This window comes from Papio anubis, chromosome 1 (genome assembly GCF_008728515.1).
Source record: "Papio anubis isolate 15944 chromosome 1, Panubis1.0, whole genome shotgun sequence".
Taxonomy (NCBI): Eukaryota; Metazoa; Chordata; class Mammalia; order Primates; family Cercopithecidae; genus Papio; species Papio anubis.
In genome coordinates, this window is record NC_044976.1 from 75,821,532 (window position 1) to 75,840,283 (window position 18,752).

General features: G+C 40.3%; 1 protein-coding gene across 3 annotated transcripts in view; it reads left to right on the forward strand.

The window, feature by feature from the left end:
• Positions 1-18,752, forward strand: part of AK5 (adenylate kinase 5) — a 303,250-nt gene that overhangs the window by 97,152 nt on the left and 187,346 nt on the right. The gene's annotated exons all lie outside the window — the stretch shown is intronic.

Below are 18,752 nucleotides of genomic sequence, written 5' to 3' on the forward strand. Positions count from 1 at the left end.
CCTGAGACTTTGCTGAAGTTGCTTATCAGCTTAAGGAGATTTTGGGCTGAGACTATGGAGTTTTCTAAATATACAATCATGCCATCTGCAAACAGGGACAATTTGACTTCCTCTTTTCCTAATTGAATGCCCTTTATTTCTTTCTCTTGCCTGATTGCCCTGGCCAGAACTTCCAACACTATGTTGTATAGGAGTGGTGAGAGAATAGGAGTGGTGATAGAGGGCGTTTCCCTGTCTTGTGCCAGTTTTCAAGGGGAATGCTTCCAGTTTTTGCCCATTCAGTATGATATTGACTGTGGGTTTGTCATAAATAGCTTTTATTATTTTGAGATATGTTCCATCAATACTAAATTTATTGAGAGTTTTTAGCATGAAGGCTGTTGAATTTTGTCAAAGGCCTTTTCTGCATCTGTTGAGATAATCATGTGGTTTTTGTCTTTGGTTCTGTTTATATGCTGGATTACGTTTATTGATTTGCATATGTTGAACCAGCCTTGCATCCCAGGGATGAAGCCCACTTGATCATGGTGGATAAGCTTTTTGATGTGCTGCTGGATTTGGTTTGCCAGTATTTTATTGAGGATTTTTGCATCAACGTTCATCAGGGATATTGGTCTAAAATTCTCTTTTTTTGTTGTGTCTCTGCCAGGCTTTGGTATCAGGATGATGTTGGCCTCATAAAACGAGTTAGGATTCCTTCTTTTTCTATTGATTGGAATAATTTCAGAAGGAATGGTACCAGCTCCTCCTTGTACCGCTGGTAGAATTCGGCTGTGAATCCCTCTGGTCCTGGACTTTTTTTGGTTGGTAGGCTATTAATTATTGCCTCAATTTCAGAGCCTGTTATTCATCTATTCAGGGATTCAACTTGTTCCTGGTTTAGTCTTGGGAGAGTGTATGTGTCCAGGAATTTATCCATTTCATCTAGGTTTTCTAGTTTATTTGCGTAAAGGTGTTTATAGTATTCTCTGATGGTAGTTTGTATTTCTGTGGGGTTGGTGGTGATATCTGCTTTATCATTTTTTATTGCGTCTATTTGATTCTTCTCTCTTTTCTTCTTTATTAGTCTTGCCAGCGGTCTATCGATTTTGTTGATCTTTTCAAAAAACCAGCTCCTGAATTCATTGATTTTTTGAAGGGTTTTTTGTGTCTCTGTCTCCTTCAGTTCTGCTCTGATCTTAGTTATTTCTTGCCTTCTGCTAGCTTTTGAATGTGTTTGCTCTTGCTCCTCTAGTTCTTTCAATTGTGATGTTAGGGTGTCAGTTTTAGATCTTTCCTCCTTTCTCTTGTGGGCATTTAGTGCTATAAATTTCCCTCTACAGACTGCTTTAAATGTGTCCCAGAGATTCTGGTATGTTTTATCTTTGTTCTCATTGGTTTCAAAGAACATCTTTATTTCTGCCTTCATTTCGTTATGTACCCAGTAGTTATTCAGGAGCAGGTTGTTCAGTTTCCATGTAGTTGAGTGGTTTTGATTGAGTTTCTTAGTCCTGAGTTCTAGTTTGATTGCACTGTGATCTGAGAGACAGTTTGTTATAATTTCTGTTCTTTTACATTTGCTGAGGAGTGCTTTACTTCCAACTATGTGGTCAATTTTGAAATAAGTGTGATGTGGCGCTGAGAAGAATGTATATTCTGTTGATTTGGGGTGGAGAGTTCTGTGGATGTCTATTGGGTCTGCTTGGTGCAGAGTTGAGTTCAATTCCTGGATATCCTTGTTAACTTTCTGTCTCATTGATATGTCTAATGTTGACAGTGGGGTGTTCAAGTCTCCCATTATTATTGTGTGGGAGTCTAAGTCTCTTTGTAAGTCTCTAAGGACTTGCTTTATGAATCTGGGTGCTCCTGTATTGGGTGCATATATATTTAAGATAGTCATTCTTATTGAATTGATCCCTTTACCATTATGTAATGGCCTTCTTTGTCTCTTTTGATCTTTGTTGGTTTAAAGTCTGTTTCATCAGAGACTAGGATTGCAACCCCTGCCTTTTTTTGTTTTCCATTTGCTTGGTAGATCTTCCTCCATCCCTTTATTTTGAGCCTATGTGTGTCTCTGCACATGAAATGGGTCTCCTGAATACAGCAAACTGATGGGTCTTGACTCTTTATCCAATTTGCCAGTCTGTGTCTTTTAATTGGAGCATTTAGCCCATTTACATTTAAGGTTAATATTGTTATGTGTAAACTTGATCCTGTCATTATGATGTTAACTGGTTATTTTTCTCGTTAGTTGATGCAGTTTCTTCCTAGCATTAATGGTCTTTACATTTTGGCAAGTTTTTGCAGTGGCTGCTACCAGCTGTTCCTTTCCATGTTTAGTGCTTCCTTCAGGATTTCTTGTAGGGCAGACCTGGTGGTGACAAAATCTCTTAGTATTTGCTTGTCTGTAAAGGATTTTATTTCTCCTTTACTTATGAAACTTAGTTTGGCTGGATATGAAATTCTGGGTTGAAAATTATTTTCTTTAAGAATGTTGAATATTGGGCCGGGCGCGGTGGCTCACGCCTGTAATCTCAGCACTTTGGGAGGCCGAGGCGGGTGGCTCACGAGGTCAGGAGATCGAGACCATCCTAGCTAACATGGTGAAACCCCATCTCCACTAAAAATATAAAAAATTAGCCGGGCGTGTTGGCAGGCACCTGTAGTCCCAGCTACTCGGGAGGCTGAGGCAGGAGAATTGCTTGAACCTGGGAGGCGTAGGTTGCAGTGAGCCAAGATCGCACCACTGCACTCCAGCCTGGGTGACAGAGCAAGACTCTGTCTCAAAAAAAAAAAAAAACAAAAACAAAAGAATGTTGAATATCAGCCCCCACTCTCTTCTGGCTTGTAGAGTTTCTGCTGAGAGATCTGCTGTTAGTCTGATGGGCTTCCGTTTGTGTGTAACCCAACCTTTCTCTCTGGCTGCCCTTAACATTTTTTCCTTCATTTCAACTTTGGTGAATCTGACAATTATGTGTCATGGAGTTGCTCTTCTCAAGGAGTATCTTTGTGGCATTCTCTGTATTTCCTGAATTTGAATGTTGGTCTGCCTTGCTAGGTTGGGGAAGTTCTCCTGGATAATATCCTGCAGAGTGTTTTCCAACTTGGTTCCATTCTCCCTGTTACTTTCAGGTACACCAATCAGATGTAGATTTGGTCTTTTCATATAGTCCCATATTTCTTGGAGGCTTTGTTCATTTCTTTTTACTCTTGTTTCTCTAAACTTCTCTTCTAGCTTCATTTCATTCATTTGATCTTCAATCACTGATACCCTTTCTTCCAGTTGATCGAGTCAGTTACTGAAGCTTGTGCACTTGTCACATAGTTCTAGTGTCATGGTTTTCAGCTCTGTCAGGTCATTTAAGGACTTCTCTATATTGGTTATTCTAGTTAGCCATTAGTCAAATCTTTTTTCAAGGTTTTTAGCTTCTTTGCGATGGGTTTGAACTTCCTCCTTTAGCTTGGAGAAGTTGGATCGTCTGAAGCCTTCTTCTCTCAACTCGTCAAAGTCATTCTCCATCTAGCTTTGTTCCGTTGCTGGCGAGGAGCTGTGTTTCTTTGGAGGGGGAGAGGTGCTCTGATTTTTAGAATTTTCAGCTTTTCTGCACTGCTTTTTCCCCATCTTCATGGTTTTATCTACCTTTGGTCTTTGATGATGGTGACATACAGATGGAGTTTTGGTGTGCATGTCCTCTCTGTTTGTTAGTTTTCCTTCTAACAGTCAGGACCCTCAGCTGCAGGTCTGTTGGAGTTTGCTTGAGTTCCACTCCAGACTCTGCCTGGGTATCAGCAGCAGAGGCTGCAGAAGAGTGAATGTTGCTGAACAGCAAATGTTGCTGCCCGATTTTTCCTCTAGAAGCTTCATCTCAGAGGGGTACCCGGCCGTGTGAGGTGTGATGCATCAGTCTGCCCCTAGTGGGAGGTGTCTCCCAGTTAGGCTAGTCAGAGGTCACGGACCCACTTGAGCAGGCAGTCTGTCTGTTCTCAGCTCTCAAACTCCGTGCTGGGAGAACCAGTACCGTCTTCAGAGCTGTCAGACAGGGACTTTTAAATCTGCAGAGGTTTCTGCTGCCTTTTGTTTGGTTATGCCATGTCCCCAGAGGTGGAGTCTATAGAGGCAGGCAGGCCTTCTTGAGCTGTGGTGGGCTCCACCCAATTCGAGCTTCCCATTGGCTTTGTTTACCCACTCAAGCCTCAGCAATGGCGGGCACCCCTCCCCCAGCCTGGCTGCCGCCTTGCAGTTAGATCTCAGACTGCTGTGCTAGCAATGAGGGAGGCTCCATGGGCGTGGGACCCTCCAAGCCAGGCGCAGGATATAATCTCCTGGTGTGCCGTTTGCTAAGACCCTTTGAAAAGCCCAATATTAGGGTGGGAGTGACCCGATATTCCAGGAGTTGTGTGTCACGGTTTCCTTTGCCTAGGAAAGGGAATTCCCTTCCCCCTTGCGCTTCCCGGGTGAGGCGATGCCTCGCCCTGCTTCGGCTCTCACTCCTTGGGCTGCACCCACTGTCCTGCACCCACTGTCCAACATGCCCCAGTGAGATGAACCCAGTACCTCAGTTGGAAATGCAGAAATCACCTGTCTTCTGTGTCACTCATGCTGGGAGCTGGAGGCTGGAGCTGTTCCTATTCAGCCATCTTGGAACCACCCCGCTTTTTTCTTATGAAAGCAGATGCTCCTTTTATTTTTTCCTAATTTTCTTCTTCAAATAAATAATATATACTTCTCTCTTCGAGTGTTGTAGGCTTTCCCAAATTATTCATAGTAATACAATCCTCTGTTGTCATGTTGATCAGCTATCACATGTATTAATCTTTTTGTCCCCTGTATCAGCTCATCATGAGAGTTATATTAATTTTGGCCTGTTTATATAATCGGAAGACAAAAATGGGACCACACTTCCTTTTGCATTATATACAGTGTAGAAACATGGTAAATGAGAATTATTTAAAATAAGAATGTATAATATTAGAATTACTTGTATTATAAAGAAATAGTATATTACTTTAGAGGTAACCATTGCTTTCTAAAGGTAGGAAACATTTAAGAAGTTTCAAAAAGTGTCTTGACAAAAGCATTAAGGATAAATTTGTCATAAATTATTAAAGGAAAACAAACAAGTTTTAGAATTAAGAGTGTAGTCACGCCCTTCCACAAAACACACTTTAATGCTGTTGCCAATAAATGGCATTTGCAATATGACATTTGCTATTAATGTGAGATAGCAGTTCTATCTGCTTTGAGAAAGTCATATAATTTCTCCATGTTGCTTTTCTTCCCAAAGCAGCATCCAGTTTTGTAGGGAGGAACTTTTCCCCGCAGTGCCTGTTCTGTCCTTGCAGAACAAGGCTAACGTGGCAGGAGCTGCCTGCTATGAGCCTGGGAGTAGAGACTAGTCAGATGTCTTCTAGAGGGTTCTGGTCCCACCCTGCTGGTCCTCACCTGCTCACACCTGTCCCGAGCAATGGTACACAGCTTTTGTTTTCACACTTCACCTCCAGCCCCATGGAGAATTCCAGCAGTGAGCTTGGCTGCCTAACACTTTTCCCCATAAATCACTGAAAAGCTGAAATCTCAAAGCTGAGAGGAAGCAACTAACAGACAAACTCTGTCTCACAAACTCACATGCAACCTCAAAGCCCTACAGGCTGTCTCAAAGTAAACTTTCACACCATGCAGAAAAAACTACAAACAGACTTGGGGGGACTTGGATCACAATTTATTTTCCGACTTTTTGCATGATTACTAGATAATCCACCACATTTTAATGAAAGGGGTTTAAAAACTTTAAAGATGAAATTCTCAAAGTCTTTGATCAAAATCTTGATCAAAGGATCAAGATTCTCAAAGGACACAATGGATAGAATGGAATGGAAATACTGAATGGCATTCTTCCTCTTGGCTGTTCTCCCATTTAGTACAGTCTCTTGTACTGGAAAGTCACAGAGAGTGGAAGGAAAGAAGTCTTTTACCTCACCGTGGGCAGAAAGTGAATGCCAGACTCCAACCCCAGACCAGTCCAGCTTGGCAAACTTGCCAAGCAATGCCACGCCAGCAGCTTGGGAACCGGATTCTGGGATCCTCCATCCCAGCTGCACATAGGCTCGAGACAAGCCAGTGCCTCCCGAATCATTCAAGCGCTCCTGAAGTTATTCTGGCTGTCCATTCCTATCCTAAGTTGACTATGAGTGTCGTACTTTGTTCCACAGCTTCTCTGAAGTCTTCCTTTACTAGTTATGCTTTCTTCTTTCTAAATCATTTATGTGTGGCTGGATGTCACATTTCGTTACCTACTGACTCCATCCCATGCCGACCCAGAGACGATGTGGGTATGGAAGGAGCTATAAATATTTACACTCCCTTTCCATTTGCATGCCTTCACACAGTTAAGGCACATCTCCCTTGCAGTCAGAATTCTGTTTAGGCTCTGATTCATAGTAATGTGCTTTTATTCCTAACCACAATTCTCACATGACCAGGACCCCTTCTTAGCACCATTCAGAGTCTTCCAAGGATATATTTATATGGGCTATTTAAAGGAACAGTACCACGCTGTCCAGGAGCTGGTTATCCAGTCTATCTATTCTGTATGCAAGAGGAGGAAGGGGCTCAATATTATAATTTTCCCTGAAGCCAGGAGATCTCCAGGTGGAAAGAGTACTTTACAGCTCTGGAGGTGCTATTTGGAAATGGGGTTTCAACCCGATGGCACTATCAGGCCTGCTGGTAAGTCCTTCCCTATCTTGAGTACCTTAATCTGGTTAATTTTTTTTTTTTTTCTCATGGTAACTCACCTCACAGTCATTTAATCATTCACTTGGGAGTATGGTGCAAAGAATGTGGGCTTCCAAGTAGGGAAGATGTAAGTGCTGACCTCTGACTCAACTGACACTGGAGCAATTTACTGTCTGTCTGGGTCAGTTTGCTTCTTTACAGACAGAAATGAATAAATCCTCCTCTACAGGTTATTAGAAGATAAGGAGCTTGGCATTTAATAAATGGAAATCTCTATGATTTCACTATTCCATAGATAGTGTGCAGACTAAATAATAATGGAGGGAAAGGAAATTAATAGTTATTAAGTTCTGATACTTACTAACACTCCTTGGAAAGATCCATCATGGGAGAAGGAAGAGGGAAGGAAGTAACAGAATTAGGTGATTTTATTGGTCCTACCAAACTGCTTGACCCTCTCAGAAGTGATCGGTAGAAAGACTTGCACTTCCCCATGAAGGTGTGAGTTCATCGGAACCTTTGAGTTTCTTTTACCTGCTTCTAATTTTGTTTATCAATCTTTTTCCCAATCCTTACTAATGCAACACGTGCTGTTAGCATGTCCTTATCTTTGATAAACCACTTCAAATAATACCACATACTTTTCATACATTTTTAATCACTGTCACTTACCAGACCTTGAATAATAATAGATTTAAAACAACAAAAAAATTCCTTTGAAATGTTACAGTGAATTTTAGAAAAGTGCTTAATGAAAATTTAACAACAAAAATTGCACAACAAAGAGAAATGGATGCCATTTTCTCTTTCACAGTAAGTTACGAAAATGCAACCATTAACCCAATCATGATAATAATTTTTATGAGCCCTTAAACACCAAAATTTAGACATCCAACGGCTTCCCACATACCACTCTCACCTTTTTCATGGAAAAACAGTTATTACATTTCAACACTCCGGGGAATTAAAAGAAGAGGCGTCTTCAACAAACTAGGCTTGTGGTTAAAATCTCCATGTTTAATATTCTGAAAAAGAAGTATGACTCTTAGTCATTCTTAATACATTTAACTTACAGTGTCAAAATATCAATGTTTCCTAATGAGCTTCTAAACCTTATTTTTTCTTTGATCAAGAAAAACTATCTACCAAATCACTTTGCATATATAAGGACTCAAAATTACTCATGCAAAAAGTAGTATTGGGCAAACAAGACTTTGAGAAGTCTTGTAGCCACCTGAATGTCACAATTTTCAAACATTGTGGTGTTCTTTCGAAATAAAATGTGTGTGTGTGTGTGTGTGTGTGTACATATGAAATGAAAGCATCTTGTATATATGAGTGAGTGCTCAATATTTGTTCTTAGAATTTTAACATGAGCATTGACCAGTGACAAATCCCACATAAACACCACTTCAGTGGCTGCCTTGTATTCTATTATGGGGATCTATGTCATTTGTTTGACCATTCTTTTATTCTTTGACGTTTAGGTTTCCAAGTTTTTAACCATTATAAAAATGTAACAAGCGTCTTTCCATTCTTCATGTCCAGACTTTTAATTATTTTTTCGGAATTGTGTCTAAGAAGGAAATTTCTGGTTCTTTCTTATCCTCTAGATACGTATTGCAAAATTACTTTCCAGAATAAGCTTGTAACCGTTTATACTCCCACCAGTTGTGTAGGAAGTTCCCACTTCACAATACCCTTGCCAGCATGGGCACTCTCATTTTTAAAAAATATTTTACATTTGAGGCACAGACTTCAAAGATGAGAGTCTTAGATGCCATTTAGTGTAACCTTTTTTTCAATAATTTGTCCTCCCAGTGCTCTAGCTATAAATTCTTTGAGGAGGATTCTGTGTTATCTATTACTATAATCTCAATTGCTTACATATATTAATAGTAATACAGTAATGTTTGTGTGTTATCTATTACTATAATCCCAATTGCTTACATATATTAATAGTAATACAGTAATGTTTGCTGAGGTAGTGAGTGAATATATAAATTAACATATGATTGAGGCCAGGTACGGTGGCTCACGCCTGTAATCCCAGCACTTTGGGAGGCCGAGGCAGGTGGATCACTTGAGGTCAGGAGTCTAGACCAGCCTGGCCAACATGGTGAAACCCTGCCTCTACTAAAAATACAAAAAGTAGCTGGGCATGGTGGTAGGCACTTGTAATCCCAGCTACTCGGGAGCCTGAGGCAGGACAATCGCTTGAACCCAGGAGATGGAAGTTTCAGTGAGCCGAGATCGTGCCACTGCACTCCAGCTGGGGCGGCAGAGCAAGACTCCATCTCGAAAAAAAAAAAAACACATATGATTGAATAGATGTCCTTAACAGATAGTCATCTAATTGTGAGATAATATTCAAAATTTAACTGTGTACTCCCTGAAGTAAATTGTAAGTTTACTTTTGCTTTTGAAGTTACCATATTCTTCATTTTTTAAATTACTGCTAAATCTTAAGCATTACACTGTAATAAGTATATCAGAAAAGCCTACTTAAAATATTACTCTAACATCAAAAATTGCCCAAGAAACTGTATGTATGCCTTTCAGCCCATAAAATACATATATGGAGTAAATGTGTCATTTCTGAGATTTTCATTTAGAACACTGTTATTTCCCAATGGAATTAATTCTAGCTCAGAGTCTGTAAGAACTCACCTGAAATTAGATTGGTATCTCAGTGTCTTTACTGAGGCATGTACCAAAAATATAGAAATTAGTTTTAGCCTCTTATTTGCACCATTCTCTGTACTATCTCATAGTAATTCAAAATGGGATTTTTTGTTCTCTTGGCCAAGCAAAATGCCCTTGGGCTTGCTTTTACTCTTTCTCTTTTACCTTGCTGGATAGTAAAGTGTCCAATTAATTCTCCAAGTAGTTATCATGAAATCCTCCCAAATAGAATTTCCTTCAGATTGAACTTCTCATTGCATTTCAGTTCAGTCCCTTTATGCCAATTGAGGTAATACTTTTTTTTTTTTTTTTTTAGAACCAAGAGAAGGAAGCCCAAAGGTCAGGTTTAGTAATATACCTTCCAAATATGTTTTATATTCCTGAGTCTCTTTTTCTATAAGTACAATTTTGTTTTAAAGAAAGAGTATATAGTAGAAAAACTTAAAAGTTGTCGTTGAGGCCGAGGTAGAAAGATCACATCAGGCCAGTAGTGTGAGACCAACCTGAGCAGCGCAATGAGATCCTATCTCTACACAAAATGTAAAAGTGTAGCCGGGTGTGGTGGCACCTATTTGTAGCTCTAGCTTCTCAGGAGACCAAGGCAGAATATTGCTTGAGCCCAGGAGTTCAAGGTTACAGTGAGCTCTATGATCTCACCACTACACTCCAGCCTGGGCAACACAGCAAGACCCTGTCTCAAAAAAAAAAAAAAAGTTATTGAAAAATCAGTTAAATATTCACTACATTTATCTGATTTGTCCATTTTAACTATATTAGTAAATGCATTCTTACCAAACTCTTAAAATTAATTATTTTCCTTTTGACATGGGCCTATGTAAGTACCCTCAGTAACAAGGTCACCATTTATTCTGTGCTTATTACATGCCAGGCTATGAGCTAAGTGACTCCTATTTATTATGTCATTTAGTCCTCTCAATAATGCTGTACTATAGGGTATTGTTAGTCTCACTTTATAAATTAGTCTCTCAGGCTAGAGAGACTTGAAGATACTTGGCAAAGTCACTGAGCTGAAGAGCAAGGGTGCTTTAATTGAGTCAAGCCAGTTCAGACCTTATGCTCATGATACTAGGAGGTAACATAGAGTAGTGCAGATCATCAACCTAAAGCAGGAATTTCAAAATAATTTTATCTGGCATGCCAAACTTGATCAGTAGCCCACATACATGCTGTGTTGAGGCAGGTGAACAATTTGAGTTCTATCAGAAAGAGTGTCACATTCTGCAGTAAATGCAAGAAGAGGACATCAGGGCATGCATGCTGGGGATCTGCCATCCCAGGCCTAAAAGAAACCATATGCAAACAAGTGGAAATGAGAACAGCCTCAGAGCTGTACTTCCCTAGGTGCTGATGCTCCATGCCCCATCTCCTACCTTCTCCTTGGGCTTTGTTAAATGGGCCAAGAGATTTTCTTTTTACAATCTCTATAGGTTGCAAATATTTTGATGGACTGGATCTTCAGCTGTTCTGCAAGCCTTCTTCCTAGGTCCCTGTCTGGGAGTATTCGCAATATGTCATCTGCAGAGCTGGGAAACTGAATCATCTTGGTGCTGCACTCGGCACTTTCCTCCTACAGCCACACAATAGAATGCAGCTCTTCAGAGACGCTGTGATAATCAAATAGATTCAAAGCATTGGTTCCATATGGGAGATGGTGCAGTGCAAAGGATCATGGTTTGGAATGTGGAAGCCTGTGACTGACTCTTCACCCTGCCACTTGCTATGTGTGTAACCTGATGACTTAACATCTGAACCTCTGTTTTCTCATCTGTGGGAATGAACACATCATGTTAATATTTATTTCCCTAGGCCACTGTGATGCTTAACTGAGAGAATGAAGGTACAAATGTATTGTAAACTATCAAGACCTCGTTATTAGAGATTGGTGTAGTAGCTAATGCTATTACTTTTGAAATGTTTAACAGTTTCTTATGAAAAACACAGCAGTAAAATTTATACTGCAGTGTTGAACACATTCAGCACAGCTTCAGACTCCTGGCTGTGTGTGAAAACTCCAAGAGGACACCACTGGTTTATGTCACTTGAGACTCCAGACATTGTACAGTAATTAGGGAACATGACAGTAATTTGATTTAAAGTCTGCAGCCACAGAGTTCAGGCTCCATCTCTCTCTCCTCATTCTCCCTCAGTGCAAATCCAGAGGGAGGACAAGTAGGTCGAAGCAGACTCTGATGGTGCTTGCTTGCCAGAGATTAGAAAAAGTGAGCCCACCAGTTCTACAGTTGTGCAAAACCAAGCCAAAAAGTGAGCACTTCAGTGCACTCAATGCCAGAAAAAAAAAAAGAAAAACCTGTCTTACTTTTTTTGTTATTACTGACTTCATGAGTAGTGCATGTAACTATTTCTGTGGGTCTTCTCTTTGATTTTTTTCTCTTTGATTTTCAAAAAGAACCATTAACATTTTGATGTTATATTTACTGAGAGGTTGCACGATGTCAGCCAAAGTAAAAGGGATATGAATGAAATAAGAAATACAGAAGTCTGGCCAGGCACAGTGGCTCACGCCTGTCATCCCAACACTTGGGGAAGACGAGGTGAGAGGATGCCTTGAGCTCAGTAGTTTGAGACCTGCTGGGCAGCATAGTGAGACCTCCTCTCTACAAAAAGATAAAAAGTTAGCTGATCATCGTGGAGCATTCTTCTAGTCTAGCCTTGGGAGGCTGAGGTGAAAAGATCGCTTGAGTCTGAAGGTTGAGGCTGCAGTGAGCCAAGATGGTGCCACTGCACTCCAGCCTGGGCAACAGAGTGAAACTCTGTCTCAAAGAAAAGAAAGGAAATATAGAAGTCCCACTTTAATCATTAAGTGACACCATTAAATAACACTGGTTTGTAGTAAAGCTGAAATAAGCAATTATGTGACTCTACTTGAATATTTAAAGAAATGGGACAATGATTTGCCCCAAAAGTATGAAGCAGCTCCTCTCCCATCTTTTGTGGGCTGTTTCTCCCCTCAGACTCTGTGTTGTCTTTCTTGGTTTCTCTCTTGACTCTTGTCATACTCTTTATGGGAGCTCCAAACACATGTATCAGACTCCCTGTCAGTGGTGTCCTCTCTACCTGGGTGTCCCACAACCAATTTAACACAGTTTATCCAAGACTGAATTTATAGTTTCTTCCCATCCCCAAACCTGCTTCCTTCCTATGTCCCTTGCCTCAGTAAATGTCAGCACCATCTCCTAAGGAGCCTATGTCAAAATCCTCAGTCATGCTAGACCACCCTCTCTCACTTAGGCCCATGTCCAATCAGTGGCCAAGTTCTCATCATCCCAGCCTCTCGATGTCTCTTCAGGTCAGACCCTCCTCACTAGTCCTGCTGCCACTGTTTTGATTTAGTCTCTTCCTCCCATGCCATCTTTTCTTACTGACATTGCTACAATAACTCACTGCTTTCCCTTTTTCTAGCCTACTCCCTTCCAACCAATATCCACATGCTTCATGGGCAATGTGTATGATCATGTCACTCAACTGCTTAAAATCCTTCAGTGCTTTCATATTATCTCTTGAATAAAATGAGGATCTCTTGGCATGACACTTAGGGCTACTCTATCATGTTATCTTCCGACTGTACAGAAATACTAGTGGTTCCCTAAGTGGGTGATATAGTTCCACACTTCTGTGCTTTAAGAGATATTCCTTTGCATGCCTTGTTTCTTTTTTTATTTAATTTTTCTTCTTATCCTCTTAGCATCCCAGTATACCTTTGCATGCCTTTTACCCTAGGAAAATGCCCACTGACTCTTTAAGCCTTAACTTGAATATCACAATCTTTATGAAACTTTTCTCTTTTGTGTTACTATAGCAACCTGTAAATACTTCCTTGATAGCACTTATCATGTTGTTTTATTATGAATTTTTTTTAAGCATCCTGAGACGATTTTATTCAAATTTCTTATATGCATCTCTAGCATCAGGGTATATGTCATCATAAAAGTCACTCTTTAAGTTCTCTCAGTTTTCCAGAATGCATCAACTTCACTTCCGTGTAAGCTGTTTGAGACACAGCACTTTAAAAATCCATGTAGGGTGTTATGAAAATTTTATCCCAAGTCTTGAATACCCATTTGAATAACATTTAATTTTTTTCACTCTTCATATATGTGCATATTGATAACCTCTGCAATGTGATGACTTACATTATAAGGTCCTCACACTACAGGTGAAGCAGTATAATAGTATTTTGTTTTTAGATGGAGTTTTACCTTTTGTTGTCCAGACTGGAGTGCAATGGCATGATATCTGCTCATGGCAACCTCCACCTCCCTGGTACAAGCGATTCTCCTGCTTCAGCCTCCCAAGTAGCTGGGATTACAGGCGTGTGCCAACACACCTGCCTAATTTTGTATTTCTAGTAGAGACGGGGTTTCACCATGTTGGTCAGGCCGCTCTCGAATTCCTGACCTCAAGTGATCCACCCGCCTTGGCCTCCCAAAGTGCTGGGATTACAGGCATGAGCCATTGCACCTGGCCAGTATAATAGTATTTGAAGGCAGACTCTGATTAATTAAAACTTCATATTAAAGCAAGTTTGGATTAATAAAAAACCTGGAGAGAGAATATGTGAAAACAATTTGCAGATGGAACTGAGGGAGCTCTCCAGGGAAGATAAAAGAGTTATTAAGGTAACAAGAACTGAGGTTGATACAATTAAAGTGTCAGGAATGCTTACAATCTCTAGGCTGAGGGGAGTTTTAGGTAGGCAGGACAGCAAACTGCCATCAGTCTGAATAGGAAAGAGGTAAAATAAACAGCACTGGAGGCGGGTTATTATTCCAGCTGTTGTGTTTGAGACGGGCCTGCTTTCATAGTCTTGAGAGGTCTGGGCAAAAACACACCACGGCAGGCACAAGAGAGAACATGCTGGGTTGCTGCTCTGTAAAAATCGTGTTTCTTAATCCTGCTCCCCCGGCCCACAGTTTTGTGGCCAGAATCTGTCATGTGCTCTTTGATTTTTGTGGGTCTGGGGTGATCCAGCATGAGAGGAACCAGTGGTTGACCGGGAAGTAGCGCTGTGTGGCAGGAGTCCCTTGCTCTGGGCGAGCCCTGGCAGAAAGCTTCTGATGGCTGTCTTCCCCATAGATAAATACCCTCCTTCCGATGGACACAGTTGGCATCTTCAGCACCCCTTCTGGAGACTTGCCCACTGTGGTTCACAGAGCACATTAATCATCATCATTATCACAGATCCCAGAAAGGAAGAGGCTTTAGGTTTCTTGCTTCCTTTCTCTGCTGGCAGCAGGTGACAGCAGAATTATTTATCCTTTGGACTTAGAGGAGTGCCATAGATTAGCATCAGAGTTGGTCTGGGACTCTGCACAGATTTAAAGGGCTGCTGGTTGTTGTATTTAGTGTCCTTTGTTCCTAGTAACCCAGGTAACCTTCATGGTGGCAGTATGATCCCCTGATACTACAGGAAATGTGAGAGTGAAGGAGCATGTTCTGTGTTGTAAATTTATGACTTCATTAGTTATTTTCTTAACATCTTAGGTAGGAATTTGGGCTTAAGCAGGGCACATCTATCTTTAAAGAATACACAAGGTTTCCAAGTTGAAATTTGAAAGTAAAATAAATGTAAGGAACAGAAACAAGAGAGGTGATATACTTCATTAATGCTGTTTGATCTCCATGCTTTTATTGCATGGGGATTTTTCTCAGATTTTAATTTGTATATTACATGAATCTAACAAACATAAATAACGTATCTGGGTCAGTATTTAACATATACATTTCATAAAGGTCTTGAAAGCCAATGGGGTCTAAAACATGTTTGATTATTTCTGGTAAGAAGGCTGGATTTTAAATCTGCTTCTGTAGCATCTCAACAGCTTGCAGGATTCCAAGGAACTCATAATTATTAATGATAAATCCTGAAGTTTCCCACTGAGCCCACAGAGTAAAGAATACTATTAAGAAGGCAGACACTGAATGAGCCAGCTGAAATGTGAAGACCACAAGAGTGCAGTTCCTGTTTGGCATCCTCCTCGGCAAGGTGGGATGCCTGAAACAACTGCTGAGTACAGCCCTGGAGGTTGGAAGGATAGTGGGGTGACAGGCACAACCCAGGCCTAGAGCCCCCAGAGCAATAATAATAGCTCATGTTTATCAAGCACTTGCTGAGTGCCAGATTCTGTGCTAAGTACTTTATAGCCAATCCTCTCAAAACTGCCCCATTTTTGCAGACTAGAAACTGAGGTTAAGAGAGGGTAGGTAACTGCCTTAGGTCACACAACTAGTTAAGTGATACAGCCAGGACTCTAGATCCTGCATTTCCAACCAGTTGCACTCTACCGTTCCCCACATTTCATCTGGAGGAGGCTCACTCAGTTCCTCAAATATTTATTGACCATTTACAATGTACAACACATGTGCTAAGCCCCAGTGGAAAACTGTGAACATATTTACTGATTTAATAAACAAGCATTTATTGAGCATCTTCTCTGTACCAGGCACTGTGCTAAATAAGCACTGGGGAGTGCAAATATGGCTAAGACATGTTCTGTGACCTCAAGGAACGTATAGATTAGTGTTGGGCACAGAGAAGTTATTCAACAGTCCTGGGTACCTTGTGCTGTCGAGATGTGTGCCACAGAGACAGGGCCATCTAACAAGGTCAGAGAAAGTCTCCAAAGAAGAGGTGGCCCTGAGTTGAGCCATGAAGGGAAGATAGGAATTAGCTGGGTAAAGTGTGGGGACCAAAGCCTTCTAGCCAGAGAGAGCATGGAGGTGAAAGTGTGGCATGGTGAGGAAACTCCATTATGGCTGGAGTTTAGAATGAGGTGGGACTTGCAAGAAGTGACTCTGAAAATCCTAACTCCACTTTTCATTTTAATACTGTTAATGCTTTAAGGTTGAGGGTCTCTCAGAACATTAATTCTCTCTTTCTTAAGCAAAAGATTCATTTTAACACATGCTATAGATTGAATGTTTGTGCTCCCCCCATATTTGTACACTGGAACCTAACATGTAATGGAATTAGGAAGTCGCTTCCACATCAACAACCTTTGGAAGGGGTCAGAGAGACCTTTGGGAGGTGATTAGGTAATACCCAGATAGCTCACTTTTGCCTTCTACCCTGTGAGGTTAAGCAACAAGAATGTTTATGAACTGCAAAGAGGGCCCTCACCAGACACTGAATCTGTCAGTGCCTTGATTTTGGACTTCTTCTCTGCCAGAACTGGAAAAAATAAATTTCTGTTGTTTGTAACTGACCTAATCTATGATATTTTGTTATACCCAATGGGCTAAGATAGCCCAGATTCCACTCATCTGTTTATTTCTTCAACAGATATTTAACACAGGCCAGTTGTGTACATGACACATGTACAAGACACCATGCTTGGAACCAAAAGAACAAAACATGGTCCTGCTTTCAAAGACATCGTGTACAGAAGGGCAAGACAGACAGGCAATCAAGCAGTAGCAAAATATTACTTTACTGAGTCCTTAATAGTGGGGTATCCTTGATTTCACAGGGGTTTGCTTAACAGAGGTCTGAACAAAGGACATATGAACAATTTTCTTCAACTCATAAATATTTGGGGTTCCCAGGTAACTCTATCTTATCATTACCACCATTCTCTATTATTACCAACTAGAGCACTCAGAGTTCTCTATTGTGTATATTCAGCTAAATTATAGAGACACTGTTATTTAAAAGTAACTAACATCTTACTAGGTGAAATAAATTCCACATTGACATGGAGGCAACCCTAATTAGTACTAGATAGCATTAAAATAAGCAAAGTAGGAGATTAATGAGAAAAAACTTAAATGCATTATTGCTTGCCAGACCTCCTTCGCCATGCACATGCCACCCCCCTCCACCCACCCTCCGCACAGGGAGAGGCTGCACAGGTTGAAGGTGGTTGCTGCATTGCCTGGGGATCTCAGGCAACCTTTTTCGCCAGCAGTTCCTCCATGAACTTTTATAAAACAGATTTTCAGACATTCTTTTCATTAAGAAATCTTTTTCTGCATTAAAAATGATATTAAGTCCTTTCAATCTTTTTCCCATAAATGAACCCAGATCCTTTTAAATTTCCTCATAAGACCCATTTTATAATCCTTTAATCTTTTTTGTTGTTGTTGTTTATTTCTGTTTAGAAATTATGCTCAAAATGCAAAACTGGGGCAAATGATAGTACCAGATTTAAATATCGCCATTTCTACTAAAGATGTAAAATACTTTCTTAAATGTTTCATTTGTTTTAGAGACAGGGTCTCACTCTGTTACCTAGGCTGGAATGCAATGGTGTAATCACAGCTCACTGCAACCTCAAACTTCTAGGCTCAAATAATCCTCCCACCTCAGCTTCCTGAATAGGAATACAAGCATGCACCATCATGCCTGGCTAATTTTTAATTTTTTGTAGAGAGAGGATCTCACTCTGTTGCCCAAGCTGGTCTCAAACTCCTGGCCTCAAGTGATCCACCCATCTCACCTTCCCAAAGTGCTGATATTACAGGCATGAGCCACTGCACCCAGCCTAGAACACGTTTTTGTATGTTTTTATTCTATTTTATCCCACCAACCATCTGTGGATTCTTGGGCAAGTCATTAACATCTTGGGTCCTTGGTTTCCTCAACTGCTAATAAAGAGTTAACATGGATACTAGATACTGTCTAACAGATCTTCTAGCCTTCAAACCCTATAGTGATGTGATGTTATTGTTAATAATACTCTTTCATCCAGAATCACAGTATTCTTGAGGCACCTGTCATCTTGAGCCTAAATACTGCCAAGTTTATTGCTAAAAGTAAAGCTTGTTCAGACAACCCACTTATGGTCCTAAATAAAAGAAATACAAAGAGAACAAATGAATATGTTCACCGATTCTTTTGTTATACCTAAATAAAGTGTATCCCTACAACACAGTTTAGTACCATATTAGAAAAACCATTATTATGATAAATATCAGCAGAATGATTCAAAAACATCATAATGAGTATTTGAATAGATTGCTTTAAAAGACACTTGATAAAGTCATACATTCTTCTGGAGTTTTTGAAAAGTAAAGGTTAAGCATAAAATTACTCTTTTAAAGTAGCATTTACTGAAAATTAATAGTCACTATACTTAACAAAAATATATTACACACGTTTCCAAACAAAACAAGAGTACCCTTTAGTGCACTCAAGTTATCTATATTATTAAGGATTCCTGCCACTGTGAGAAGTCATAAAAAATGGGGGATTAACACAGGAATAAAGAAAGACAAAGATTACCATTTGCAAACCATTTATGGTTAGGAAATCCAGGGTAATAAACTAAAAGCAATATGTGATGATCTAGAAAATCCAGTAAAGTGATCATAA